This window comes from Tauraco erythrolophus, chromosome 6 (genome assembly GCF_009769465.1).
Source record: "Tauraco erythrolophus isolate bTauEry1 chromosome 6, bTauEry1.pri, whole genome shotgun sequence".
Lineage (NCBI taxonomy): Eukaryota > Metazoa > Chordata > Aves > Musophagiformes > Musophagidae > Tauraco > Tauraco erythrolophus.
Window position 1 is genome coordinate 56,997,896 of NC_141470.1, and position 15,004 is coordinate 57,012,899.

The 15,004-nt window shown below is 40.1% G+C and overlaps 1 protein-coding gene across 1 annotated transcript in view; it reads right to left on the reverse strand.

Annotated features, from left to right (window-relative positions):
* The window catches only part of DICER1 (dicer 1, ribonuclease III), a 65,322-nt gene extending 52,266 nt beyond the window's left edge, over positions 1-13,056 (reverse strand). The window contains 1 exon segment of the mRNA XM_086612747.1: positions 12,967-13,056. The gene's annotated coding sequence lies outside the window, so the exon portion shown is untranslated.
* Between the last annotated feature and the right edge of the window lie 1,948 nt (positions 13,057-15,004).

The window sequence follows — 15,004 nt, forward strand, 5'->3', positions numbered from 1 at the left end:
TCCTTGTTGAGTGATATGCTGTTTTGCTACAGTTGTCACAAAAAAAAAAAGAGAGGGAGATAAGCTAATTTTTTTACCCTTTGTTTCTCAGAACAGAGTGAAAACTACTTCTGCATATAAGCAAAACCATTCCTATCTATGCAAACGAAAGGATGGTTCCAGACATCAAAGCAGTTGTGGTTTACTGAATACTGCATCACTCAATGATTATCAAGGCAGATTAGAAGGAAAGATAATGGAATATTGCTACACAATTCCACTTTTCTATATTATCTAAAATCACTCAAGGCTGAGAAATAATGTTTTGAAGGAGTTAAATGCCTGTAAATGGTGCAGTTGAGGGTTTCTGACACTAGTCTGGGTTCTGGAAGCAATATAATTAATACAGCACTGCACCTGCCAATTAACTCTTCTGCTGAGCACAACTCAGAATTAATATATTTCTATGGTTCTTTCAATTCCAGACCATGTCTGAATAACTGGCACAAAATCGCACTTGGAAAGACAGACACACCTACAGGATCCTGGTCCATGGCCATCAGTTGGAGGGAGTTCCTCTCTTCTGCAACACTAAAATATAGTCCTGTAAGCCAACCAGTTCTGAACTGAATTTTTAGGACAGAACACTAGTTTCAGTAGGGCCTCTTTCCTAAAAATATCACTGTAGATTTTGCTTTACCTGAATCATCAGCTCCACAGTACTGGTTAGCAAGTAACAGTAGTATCAAAAAAATAGAAAATATGAAGCAAAAGAAAGAATTCTGTCCTGTTCTTACGGTATCAGTTGTTTGCACGGAAGTTGTTAAACCACCTACCATTACACCTAATTACCATAATAGCAGATATTTTACAAGTTGCTTGACTGTTGCAACATTAAGCAGTCAACATCAAACAGGCATCAGAAAAATTTCCGGGGTGTTCTACTATTTCATTAGTTCTGAGTTTTCAGAAAACACACAGCCAAATTCTGTGAGGTCTACCTGACAGCAAAGCCTGGACCATCTCCTCTTTCTGCCGATGTCTTAAGCTTCTACTCTGGATATATTAGGACCTACAAAAAAAAGTGACAGCCTAGCAGGCACATTCATTGCAGAAATCCTGGTAATTGACAAGAAAAGGACTGGGAGATGACAGGAGAATCAGATAAGCAGTAGAATACATCTCCACCATTTTGAATTTGGGAAAAGAAAATACAGATTCACACATGATCTTTTGCAGTTACCACCATATAATTCTTCCAATCTAGGCTAACTTGAGAAAAATCCAGTGTTTGACATCGTATGACTCTTTCTAGGGCAGGCACATCGTGGAAACATTCCTTGACACCTTTTTGTTTGGCAGCTCTGCAAATACTTCAATATTTTCACTTAGTGGTGAGTACTGGATTAGGAGTATTTTCTTGCTTTCATTTATCTTCACAGTACCCTACAGATGACCGATTCCAGCAGGTCAGATTGACTGAATACGTAGTTTTCCAGAGGTCAATCAAATCCAGACTCTCTGAAGGCATCCATGAAGCAGCACAGAAGAGGATGGAGAGCAGAGCAGCTGTAATGAATGTATAACCTTCTAGGTAGGATCAGAAGAAACACTGCTAGCATTTAAATGACAAAAAACTCAATCTAGTTATGAGTGAATAAAAAAAAAGGAGCAAGTTTCTAGTAGCAAACCAGAAAAACATGAATGCAATTAAAGTCTTGGAAAAGTAGAGATACTTCTGCTTAAAAAATAAAGCTCAAAAAAACCCACCACCTTACTAGAAGTCTTTAGATACCAAATAATTTGGTATAAAAGCAGGGGAATAATCCAGCATTTTAAGGTAAATCACTTCACCATAAAACCACTATACAGCAAGTCTGATTAAATCAAAGGCATTAACATCTCTTAATTTAATCTTGATTTATATTGGGAAAACTTAGATGTAAGTTTTCTTACTAAAACTATAGTTTAACACTAATGTTTCTATCATTTAGAAACTTATTTTGGTTTTGCAGTTTTCTTCAGAAACAACTGCTTCCATATTGATACTATTTACTTTAATTTGCAACTAGAAAATACAGGCATCTTATTATCATAGAATGGCATAGGCTGGAAGGGACCTCAGAGATCATCTAATCCAACCTCCCTGTCACGGGCAGGGACGCCTCTCAACTATATCAGACCACTCAAGGCTCCGTCCAACCTGGCCTTGAACACCTCCAGGGAGGGGGCATCCACAACCTCTCTGGGCAATCTATTCCAAAGTCTCACCACCCTCATACTGAAGGAGGGTGGTGTCACAGCCATTATTAACATTCAAGTAATTACATCACTTAGTTTACTAACTGGTATATTCCATTATGTAGAATAATTTCTCCCCCTGCCTAATATGCATATTTCATTGTGTTTGGAAAGAATTTACAACTCAATTAATGCAAACATATCTTAACTTACAATAAATACACCTTTATATTATGCAAAATATTACTTGCTTTCAATTTCAATTTGCTTTCATCAGCTACAGTTAATGAGCTGACTTATTTGAGTAGGCATAAACAGATAAACTGAGATGCCTAAAGAGGCAGATAATTGATTGGTAAGACTTTCAGAATGATTTAAGCAGATTACATCCCCAACTTTCAATGGAGATTTGAAAGATTTCCCACTTCTTCCTCAGCATTGCTTTTTCAACCCCAAACAAAAGGAAATGTCTAACTTCTCCTTAGCTAACAGATTAATTACAACACCTTTCTTGCACAATAAAAATCAAAAAGTCCTACTATTTGGAAAAATGCAGAGTTAGCTTTCACCATTTTAAAGACCAAATAGACAGATAGTTATTACCTCACCGAAGGTACGATACAATTCCAACACTCAAAACCTTTCCTCTTCTCTATAACCAAATATAATTAATTAAAAAACGGTCATTTTCATAATTTACAATTTACAATTAAAGTTACTTCAGCATCTTTCAAACTCATACTAAAACTAACTAGTGAAAAAAACCAAACCAAACCGATTTCCCAGGCTTAAGTCTAGGCCTTTAAGACCTACAATATAAAAACAGTTTTGAAATGAAATTTGAAGAGTATATTGTTTTTAGAAATTTGAGGTTCTGCACAGACAAGAGCTTAGAGAATCTGAGACTAATCAACTATGGCAATGAAGTTCATTCAAAAAGTAAAAGTGTGTTAAGACCTATGGGCAAGCTGTCACTGAGAAGAGTGAGCTTATTATTCCTCTTCTAGTAGGACCGAACAGAGCATATGCAGAGGTTAACATACCATAATTTCACCAGATTGGTATTTCAGTTTAGCACTCTCAAATTATGATCAGAAAAATCTGTGTCTGGTTGTACAGTCAAATTTTTCAAAACAATCACAGAAGAAATACGGTAACTGGTGTAGACAAAATATTGGAAAGCCACTTTGTATTATCACTTTTCTTTCATTTTCACACAGCAGTGAGAAAAAACGCTGTATGATAAAGGCTCCCAGATCACAGCTTAACATGCATATAATATGGCACTGCTATACATACAAGATCATAACTCTTATTCATTCTTCAACCTACATGCTGCCTCAAATCCTCTCTATGCTGGCACAACTCTTCCCAGGTAGTTTGTGACCACATCTAGAGACAGACCATAAGAGAATAAAGAAATCACAAAGAATAACGAAATCACAAAGAATAACATTCTTCTCCGATGAATTAGTCTTCTTAATCCACTTTACCACACAACTTCAGAAATGCTTGCACCAATAAAGCTTGACAACAAATACCACTAGCAGAGAACACAGAGGTATTTTCTTCCTAGGCAGAAATCCCGTCTAAAAACGCGTGTCAAACCACAGCCCAAGATAGAGCCTACACACCTTGGATGCCTAACAGGAAAAGGGATATACTGTCTTGAGTAGCACTGCCATGATCATATATCCCCTAACTACAATGCAAACTTTTAAAAATATGAGTATTTCATACTAAAATTTTCAGCTTTTAATTAATCCTCTAGACAGTATCATTGCATCAATTGCAAATACTGCTGCATTAAGCATTAGCTACTATTTCATATGAAAATAACACATACAGTCAACTTAGAAGTATACCTGTAAATTGAAACTTGCAAATATTGTTTATCCCATAAATCCAACAGGATACAAAAGTTTAGCCCACACTAAGTGCTGAACTCCAAACATTGAAAGGCACATTATTGACGTTTTGGATATTCTTGCTTAAAGAGTCTGTGTCTCTTAACTGCACTATCACCATTCAATTACATGTTTTAACAAAAACTGCAGTCAATTTACACCATAAACTGAGTTCAGACTATTGGAAAAAAAAAAAAGTCTGGAAAATTTGTATACCCTAGCCCCACTCCCAGTTCTACTCTATGAGCAAATTTATGGGGAGGGGAGAAACAGGACTTGAGTTGAGGAAAAATCAGAAAGTTTTCCTGATACACAAAGGTGAGACACCTCTCTCAACTAGTCCAACTTGTTACTTTTGAACTTTCCACAGTTATTTAAAGATTTCTGTTGTGCATAGTGTGGGGTCCTAAAGCTTTGATTTCAAACTAAGGATTATGAACCTCTACCATGCTGGTTGTAAACAAACTAGGGAGTTGTTTGTTTGGGTTTTTTTGAGGGTTTTGTTTCTGAGTGTGGTTGGGTTTTTTTGCGAGCTGGTTTTTGGGGATTTGAGAGAGGGGGTGTATGGGTTTGGTTTTTGTTTGGTTTTTTTTTTTTGCAATGATTTGCCTTTCCCTCACTGAAGCTTAACCACTCTGCTTTCAAGAGCTTTCAAAGCTAATCAAAGTACGCCTGAGAACTTGAACACAAAGTTACAAAAAAACCCCATCACTTTCAGAACAATGGAACACTGGATAGAGGAACACACTCATTTTTTAGGTTATTAGGCTTTGATTTGTGTTCAATTATATTACTATCTTGGAATCATCACTACATTTGAGGAAACCTCAAAAAAATTCCTAAAATATAGAGCAGTTTCTTGCACAGCTCCCTAATTATGGTGTCCTGACTACAAATTACAATTAGATAAAAATGAGAGGTTTTAAACTAGGCATAACTTAACCTCTAGCAATTACCTTGGGAAATTCAGATCCAGAGTGTTCCATCTTGATTATTGCGCTGACGATTGTTACCTTCGTTAAAAAGCTGTTAAAGCCTCAAAAGATTACTCACTAAAGGAATGTAGTTAAATCTAATGGAATTTTTATTTCATTTTCACAACACACCATTAGCTCCCCTCCACCTTGGTTCATATCCTGAATTTACTACAGATGATTTTCATAAAAAACCCCACAAGATTACTATAATAATACACCTGTTTATAACAGCAGCCATTAACAGTAAGTAAGAAAGTAGAAAGTTAAAAATATGAAAATCATTTTAATTAATAGGTGAGAACAGAAATCGGTATTCATACAGTAAGGAATACAATCAAGTGGAAAGTAGCATTTTGGGATCAGATTTTGTAAGACTGTGGATCCAATCCCATGGAAACCTAGTGCTAGATTAGGCACTCACTGCTCCTTCTATTCTCTAAATGCAGTGAATTTAGAAGTGAATTCTTCTATTCACTTGCATGACAGAGAAAAATAGTTTGGCACACTAACTGATTTATTGTTTTTTCTTGATGTACACAAGTTTTCTGCAGGTTCAGCAAGCTGAATTAAGTAGCTGATGGGGATCAGATGAGTATTAGAGCAGGCAGGAGGAGACAGTTGTCATCCATTTTGACAGCCACTAGACTGCCCACATTACAGAAAACAAGCAAATTGAATTCAACAGGTTTTTCACTGTCACTCAAAACCAGACACCAGCTTCTCTTCTCTATTGCCAACTGTTTCTGAACTGTGTTACGCCAGTGACAATAAACCTAAAACTTCCAGAAACAAAACTTCTTGCTATCTAGTCCAAAACTAATTGAACACAGCAAATGCAAACCCCTAGTGGCAGCAGACAGCAATAACAGAGTGAATCGATAAAGATTTTAACAATTGTTAAGAGTTGGCAGTCAATGTATACATTAGCAGCATCATTGGCATGCTACTAAAAACGCTCGCCAGAATGAGCACCTGCTTCATCATTATGCCAGTCACTACATGCCCTGAAATCACCCAGTAAGTCCTTGTAGACCCTCATCCACCGAGATACCAGTCAGGAGACAGTTTTAACAAATCATGAACTTTGTCACTGAAAACTCACCTTCTATTCGGTTTAGGTAACACATAGTCTTTAGAAAAGCATTTTCCAGACAATTCAGTATTAATCAAGGCAAGTTTCACTTCTCACCTTTTACATAGTAGAGCATTAACTATGCAAAGATTCCCATAAGAAAAATTACTCATCTCCTGGAAGTTGATCGTACATCTTTCAAAGTCTCAGGGAGCTCATAAGTGTTTTCAACACTCTCCCAGTCCTTTTTCAATGAACTACTGCAAGGTAAAAATACAGGCCTATTACCTTCACAAAGCTCCTCCTTCAGAGCTCTGTCACCTGTCACAGCTCTCTTTCCTCTCAAATCCCAGGACAAATTGCTTGGTACACAGTGAAGTCATACTTCTTCAGAAGAAGATTTCACTAAATCATAGTCTGTTTACAGAGTAAACAAATCAACTGATCTATTAATCATATACCCAGGTATGCAAGTGCATAGGTTTACACATTTCTTAATTTTTTCATCTATAATCTTTGAAAGTATAGAAACAGACAGCTTTTTCTTGCTCTACCAATTACAGCTTGTTATCTTTCTTTAGTGTCAAAATAAGTCAACTCAGGACGCTGATGCAGACAGTTCAATATTCTTTGGAAAGAATAAAAAAAACTTTTTCCCTCTCACTTTTTTTTACAAGTAGTAAAAAATTATAAGGTAGACCATGGGATTTTGTTTAATTTGCATAAGCAAACAGAAAACTTAGAACTTGCTTACAATAACTGTAGAAATAGTGAGAAAGAGAGAAGGATAAATCCATGGCTCTTATCAACATGCTTCTGTCACTTTCCTTGCAGTCTCTGCCATTCATGCTGACTCCTTTCACTACACTGGCAGAAACTATCTATTTCCTAGGGTAAATTTTCCTCTTATTTTGCCTCACAGAAACAGGAAAGTGTAAGTAGCAAGAACAACAAATGCAAAAGACATCTTCCTAGGGACTCAGAACATAGAGAAGAAACAGAGGTTCAAATATTTATCTTTTTTTTTTAGAAGTAGCGTACTTTTTCATGCTCATTATCCACCTCCAATACTCATTTGGTTTCTAAGGTCTTGAAGATGATGGAGACAGCACTACGTTAGACAGTAACAGTAACTAAAAGTGATCTTCAGTAACTTGAGGGGTGGTGGGGCAGAAGGCATGTCTTTTTTTTTAAAAATTCACAGACTTCATATCACTTCTTAATAAATTTACACAGCAAATTGACAATATAGGCATTTAGTTTTAGTGGAAAGACGGCAAAAGGTCACGGGTTACTGAAAAAAGTGGGAGGCCAAAGCTTTTAGTTGTATTGTAAGCACTTTCTTTCATTTTACGTCCCCTTCCGAAAAGGAAAACCCACCAGCCACTGACCATGAAGATAACAAGGCAGACAGGTTTGTATGCTCAGAAATATAAAGCTTAAGTGAGAACTAGAAGTCTTGAGATTGACCCCAGGCACTAATATTCTGATTAAAGATGATCAAATACACTCAATGAACATGATGAATTCATAAAGCCATAATTAATAAGTCAGCTTAAATATACCTAAATGTCTTAATGTTCAGAGGCAGAATATAAACATCTAAATACTGTCTTTGATTTAAAGCACTTGAAAGTTAAACTAAAAGGAGGTAGTGAGAAGAGAAATACCTGAATCAACCTGCCAAAACTCAGGGTCAGTGAGAGAAGTTAGATCTTCTGAATCCTAGACAATATCGTAATGACTAGATCACCCCTAGAAGTCTATACTATCTACCACAAAGCAACTTCACCTTTAGGTAGGTATGCCTTGTTCATTTGTCTGGAACAAAAAAATATACAAAGTCATCAGAAAGAGCCAGTGACAGTTGCAAGAAAGCTGTAAGAAACTTTATCTAGATCAGAAACAAAGCAGACTTTGCAAACAAAAGAAAAACACGAATTGCAAAGTTAGCCAGCCCAGACATGCTTACATAGCCAAATCATCTCAATGGAGTCAAACAAGTCAACTTTAAAGAGCAAGTTGGATTTGCCTAACTTCATAAGGAAAAGAAATTTATGCTATCAGTAAGTGGGCCAGTCTAAAACTCAAAACTAGTTTTCAAAAATAAAAGACTTTTTAAAAATCCTAAACTCTTTAGTTTTCAAGAAGATCATTTTTTTCACCACTACCCAGATACTTAGTAGCATTTCTGCTGATAAAAAGGTTGCTACATTACTTGACAATTTATCAGGAATCAGATTCCAAAACAGGAGGAAAACAGATTTTAATAACTAATAGTAAGAGGTTTGGGTTGTTTTGTTTGGGTTTTTTTTGTTTGTTTGCAAATGAAAACACACAAGGATATCGAGGAGCAGTTTAAAACTAAACAAAAAACATCCCAATGCCAGCTAAATTAGTACCAACCTGACCACTTCTGTTTCCAGCAACCAATCCCTCAAGTCAGCAGCCCCTCTGCTGCATCTCAGATATAAATTTACACTTATTTGGTGAACCTAAAGGAACTGATCCTTTATGAAAAGTAATAGACGCAAAACATGGGCAGAAACTGATCATGCCAGCTTACACAGCATAAATACTGAGCCACGGACATAAAGATAAAAAAAAAAAGGCCACTAAACCGTTTTTCTAAAATACTATCATATATTAGCAAGGATCAAGCGAGAACACTTTTGGTTCTTTTTCCTTGTTAAGAAAGGACACAAAAGTAACACCTATGTCAACCAAAACAAGGATCACAGATTCACAAGTGCGTTGCACTTAAGTAAAAGCCACAGCAAGAGGTACTAAAGTCTCCTGGATTTAGGAGTATTTATGCAAGAAGTTGGAGACCACTGCTCTTCCTTCTTTTCCCACTAGAGGAGGAGATTTCAACACCTCCAGCTCCGAAACGATGCAAGTAAATTCCTTGATACTGGTCTCAGTTCTCTGCTTCATGACTCCAAAAGCTGCAGGAATTTGAAGGTGACAAGCACCATGGAAAATTTACTTAACTAAAGCAGTCTGCAATATAGAGCAGAAATAAGGGAATTTGAGATACATCACTTAACATTTGAACTTGAAAAACTAGAACATTACTAGACAAGGCATGCAAGAACTACCAAAATCAAGAGTTCATCTAATATAATATCATGGCATACATTAAAGTGGGCACTGCTTTGTCTTGTAGATTAAATCTTTTAGAATGTTCATTTTAATGACATTCCTACATCTGTCCATCCCACCGAAGTGATCAACACAGTTTGAACACTGAACTTTCAAATTGCAACCAAAGACTGCAGTAACTTCAACTAAAAAATGAACTTTTCGTTTTTATGATATATCAGGTTTCTTCTCTTCTGGTTTATCATGGTACATATGGAAGTCATGAAAGGCTAAAGGATCAAGAAAAGACGCCTGGGTGGTATAAAGAAAAATCACGCTTTCTCCTCTACTCCAATCATTCTTAGCCTTCAGGGTAGAGTGTTCTAAAAGCATATTGCACATAATTATACAGAAGCTACTGTTCTATACAATACTATAATTACACTTTTACTTTTTTCAATGGAAGCCATTTCCTAGAAAAAAAAAAAAAAAAATCAAACTTCTGTGCTATCAGTCTGAAGAAATTACTGTTGAACATATGAAGGTGATGGGATACAGATGGTTGACGGTTACACAGCTAGGCATTAGGACAGGAGGGAAGCAAAGCATAGGAACCATCTCGCTGTTCTGCCAACAATCTATCAAGCTCAGTATACTTCCTAATTTGTACCATCTACATGAGAGAAAAAAAAAAACAACTGAATTTCCTCACAGGGAATTATGGAAAAGCCCATCTCAAAGAATGATTTGATGTTGTTCTACCTGCTGCCTGGTAGACTAGATCATGCCCTGAAGTAAAACTTCTGTCTGTAGTCTTAGCATTTACTATAATGCTTGTCATCTCTAAAGTGTACAATCCTTTTCAAAATCTTCCTAAACTCTTGCTCTCACTTATATTCCACAGCTTATTCAAAGAGTAAGCAGAGTATTTCAACTCTAAGTTGGCCATATCCATTTTACTAAATGGCTCCTTGCTCTTCCTAAGAAGGATATACGGGGTTTTTGTATTTGGTTTTGCGAGCAATTTGCTTTCAGTTACAGATCAATGCACATTTAGTCAGTTCATACTGAAAGTGAACATGCGTGAAGTAGTGATACTCAGGCTCTAGCCAGCTGTGCTAAAGCAACTTTGTGCAATCCATTAACTTCTCTGAAAAATGGGAAAAGTGCTTTACTAATTTTTGAAATGAGAAACATCTATAGAGTACAGAAAAACCATGGCAACAGTTTTTTGAACTGCAGGTTCTGCTTTTTCTTCTCATAGGCTACAGATGATCAAGTTATTTCTCAAAAAGTGTAAGTTCTATAAAAACATTATTTTAATATTATGTCAGACAAAATAGCTTTCTAGTTTGTTGGCTTTCCTTTCCCAGTAACCAATGGAGGACATGTACAAAGGAGTGTAATAGTAGGGCAAGCAGGAATACCTCCCCCTGACTGGTGACCTTAATGTTTGCTGAGTCTGAGAAGATATTCCTCTGTTTGATAGCCTCTAATGATTTACCCTATAAATTAATTGTTTCAACTTTCTTGTAAACTTTTGGCGTTCCCAATATGCTGCTGCACCAGGTATTTTACTCATGCACAGGATAAAGAAGTATCTCCTTTGTTTTGAATCTGTAGAATACAGCCATCTTTCAAAAACGGGAAAAAAAAATAAAAAAGTCCTACAGCTCTCTATCTACTTTCTTCATGACTCTAAGTTTCATAACATCTCTTATCCCTCCACTGGTATCTCCTCCCCTGGGTGAAAAGCTCTAGTCAATTTCTGATTTGTCTTTTTCTTAGCCTAAACCCACCTTTTTCAGGTAGTAGAGAGATAAAGGGAAATACTCAAATTGCTTTTAGTATTAAATATATGACCCCAGAAAGGATTTATACAATGGCATATTGATGTCATTTTCTTCTCAATTAATTGTCAAGTCTAGCACTATTAATCTTTTGACTGTCGAGTACTGAGCTGCCGCTTTCACAGAACTGTATCACCAAGATGCTTTCATGAAGAGCAGTAGCTAATTCAGGGTTCAGTGCTTCTGAATAAATACAAATATATTTTTTAATCCTATAGACTAATAAATAACGAAGTAAAAACTCAATGATTATATACATAAAACCACCTTCCAGCTGAAAACTTCTAGTAGCATCTCCAGAGCTTTTAAATAGACTACAGCTTATCTTTACACAGAGACAATGGGAAAGACTCTCTAAAGAGAGGGATTTAGGAGAATAATTGTGACATAACAGAAATCGAGTTCAGTTTATGTCTACATCAACTTGTTAAAACAAACACCACCACACAACTTAAACATACATCTACAGTTTGCACTTCAACAGAGAATCCAAAATGGCTTATAAAAAGTAAAAGCATAAAACTTAATACAATATAGTGTAAAGTCAGTGTCAGCAAAGTTAATTCTGTTTGGTTTTCCATTTTGTCTTCTTTCTCTGAAAGTTGTAATGGCCTCTCAGCCTACACACTTTCACCACTTGAGCCCACCACATAACTTCAACTTCAAAATCTTAACATCAAAAATACTCATAACTGATCATCTGAAGTGCCAAACATCCTCCAGACTTTTAGCAGTTGAAGTTAACTGAACCACTAACAGATTCACTTTTCTGAAAAAACAATTTCTGGTTAATGATAATACACGAAAAATATCCCCCTTTATGTTAGTATCACAACTCATTTTCTACTCATTCGGGTTTTTTTTTTAGATTATCTAACACAGTAACGAACTCCAGTGCGAAAATATTTGGCTTTTTAACCTTTTGTTTATCAACTTAAGGTCACACAGCACAAGGTTGGCCTTAATCACGCTGCCACTACGTTTTTTTCACTCCATGTGCTGCCTTCATTTAAACTGGGAAAGGACAGAAAGGAAGCAAAGCGAAGAATTAAGAGTTTCTTACATCGCTTTTAACATTAGCACTTCAGAGCGCAAACTCTTTTACCACCCTACACTGCTTTCTCCAAGCCCATTACAACACGGCAGGAGGGCTCCGGAGACCCCCAAGCCTCGGAAGGAAGCGCAGGCCCTCCGGGCGCCCACCTCGGCGGCCCTCCAGCGCGGCTGCCCGGGGGGCGCGGAGCCAGAGGAGACAAAGCCGAGAGGGGCCGGAGCGCGGCCCCCGCCGTGCGGGCCCTGCCGCCACCCCACACGCCGAGCCCGGGCCCCACGGGCGTCGGGCCTCGCGGTAAGCTGCCGAGGCCGATCCCGGGGCCCGGAGATCGGTGCTGGCGGCCCCAGGACCGGCGGGGCCCCGCGGGGACAGGGACGGCCGCTGGGACGGAGGCGGGGCAGACCGAACCGGGCCCCAGCAGCAGGAGGGCGGGGAGGAAGCTACCGCCGCCATCCCACACCACACGGCGGCGGCGCCGCGGCTGCAGGAGCTCAGGCAGGCGCGGGCGGCGTGCTCCGAGACCCATGCTCGGCCGCCATGCAGCTCCCCGGGCGAGGGGCAGGCGCGCCCGGGCCGCCATCTCCTACCTGCTCGGACGGGAACCAGCCTGGCGCTTCCCCCCACTACAGGCCGCGTCTCATTGTGCTGCCGCCGCCGCCATTTCCCTGCCGCCGCCGCCTCACTCCCCCCAACTGTCAGGTTCCTCCATTCACCTGGGCCCGGGACAGCCTCCTCCCCCTCCCTTCCCCCTGCGCTGACGGCCCTACGCAAACGGAGCACCTCCCCCACCCCTCCCACTCACACCAACGAGGGCCGCCCAACGCCCGCAACGCAAGCCTGCTCCGAGAATTCCACCCTGCGCAGCTCACACGCTCCAGATCCCCACGCTATGAAAAAAGCCAGGCGATTGGCGGCGAAAGCCGGGTAAAAGGTGAAAGGTTCACGAGGCAGCCAATGCGATAGCGGGATACAACAACTGCCGGGGAGCCGCCGGGTGGTCCAGGGGCTCACGTGTGTGCGCGCTCCCCTCCCCCTGCAGGAGGGCTGCGGGCCGGCTGCCCTGGGCGCTCCCCCTTGCGCAGGCGCTTGGGCGAGGCTCGCGCGCGCGGGAGGCGGCGGGCGGCAGCTCTGAGGCGAGGGCGGTGCCCGCCATCTTGGGGGGATAGGCTGGCGGGTGGTGGGGCTGCTGAGCCTGCCTCCAGGGCACCGGTCTTCCCTCTGAGGCAGGACCGGTGACGTAGACGGATCTGAGGGAATGGGGTTGTCCTATTGTACGGCTCCAGGAAAGCCCTGGGAGAAAGGGGATCGTTTTGGCAGTGTCTGGGAAAATAAGGAGCTGAGCTTTCTCATTGCTTTGTAACAAAATTGCTCCTTTCCATAGACACAGGTGGTCATTTCCATCAGGAGTGTCCTTCCTGCCAAAGCCAAAGTGCTGCTTTTCCACCAGGGACCTGGCATTGTTGGCCCTTGCTAGTGCAAGGCTTAGAGGGTGAAAGAAGAAAGGACTGCTGAAGGTGTTTGGGTTTATGTGTATTTGCTAAGCATCATCTCCTTTTGCCATTGCTTGAGGCAGGTTGCTGACTAGCTGGATCACTGGTCTCACTCCCGTTTCTTGTCAACACTGTCTTGAATGACGTTATTAGCTACTACTACATTGTTTAAAAAGTGTTCTGAAATTTCTTGAATTAAACAGGTGGTGTAGGGTAAACTCTTTTCTACCATCAAAAGCTTTCAGCCACAGATGGAAGAACCAAAGGGAAGTCTGGTGCCGAAACACGGGAAAACAACAGCAGCCTTACGTGCTACTGTTTTCCAGCTTTTATTTCCATGTTGGCATAAAAATGTAGAATCTATGTTCTTGGAAAATTATGGGGAAACTTGTAAAACCATAAAAAAGCTTTGAACAAATTATCTACCTAAACTGGGCAGTAATGCAACAAAACCGCCATACAATATCTGATATAGGAGAAGGTTCGGTTGTAAGTGTGAAGAACTAGTCAGTGAGATACGACGTAGGGCTGGAGTGAATCAGTTTACAAGAACTAGCACATTTGGAGCTACCTTATAGTTTATTTTAATTCCAGTCCCAGTTAGTTCCCTAGTTCTTACCTCCCATGGCATCACTTGCCAATGCTGTTCTGTTTGTGACTGGTGAGAAGGCTGAGCCCTCATCGCAGAGATGTAGCTAATAACCAAACTTCCAGGCTTGATTACTACATGACTTGCAGCCACAGCTGGGACCAGGTAGACGCATAGGGCAAGTACTGAAAAGGATTGACAGGCTGAGAGAGTTGGGGCTGTTCAGCCTGGAGAAGAGAAGGCACCGGGGTGATCTTATTGCAGCCTTCCAATACTTAAAGGGGGCCTACAGGAAAGCTGGAGAGAGACTTTTTACAAGGGCGTGTAGTGATAGGACAAGGGGCAATGGATTTAAACTGAAAGAGGGTAGATTTAGATTAGATATAAGGAAGAAATTCTTCACTCTGAGGGTGGTGAGGCACTGGAACAGGTTGCCCAGAGAAGTTGTGGCTGCCCCACCCCTGGAAGTGTTCAAGGCCAGGTTGGATGAGGCTTTGGGCAACCTGGTGTAATGGAGGATTTCCCTGCCCATGGCAGGGGGGTTGGAACTAGATGATCTTTGAGGTCCCTTCCAACCCGAACCATTCTATGATTCTATGATAACCATGACCATGAAAAAGCTGCATCTGGCCCAAATCACCCTACCTGTTCTTCAGTGCATTGCGCGTATCTTTTGCAGTGTCAGTGAATGCTTGTCAGTGTCAATCTGCAGCTGTTAAAATTATCCTGTTACTCTCGTGTAGTTAATAGCTCATCCTTTT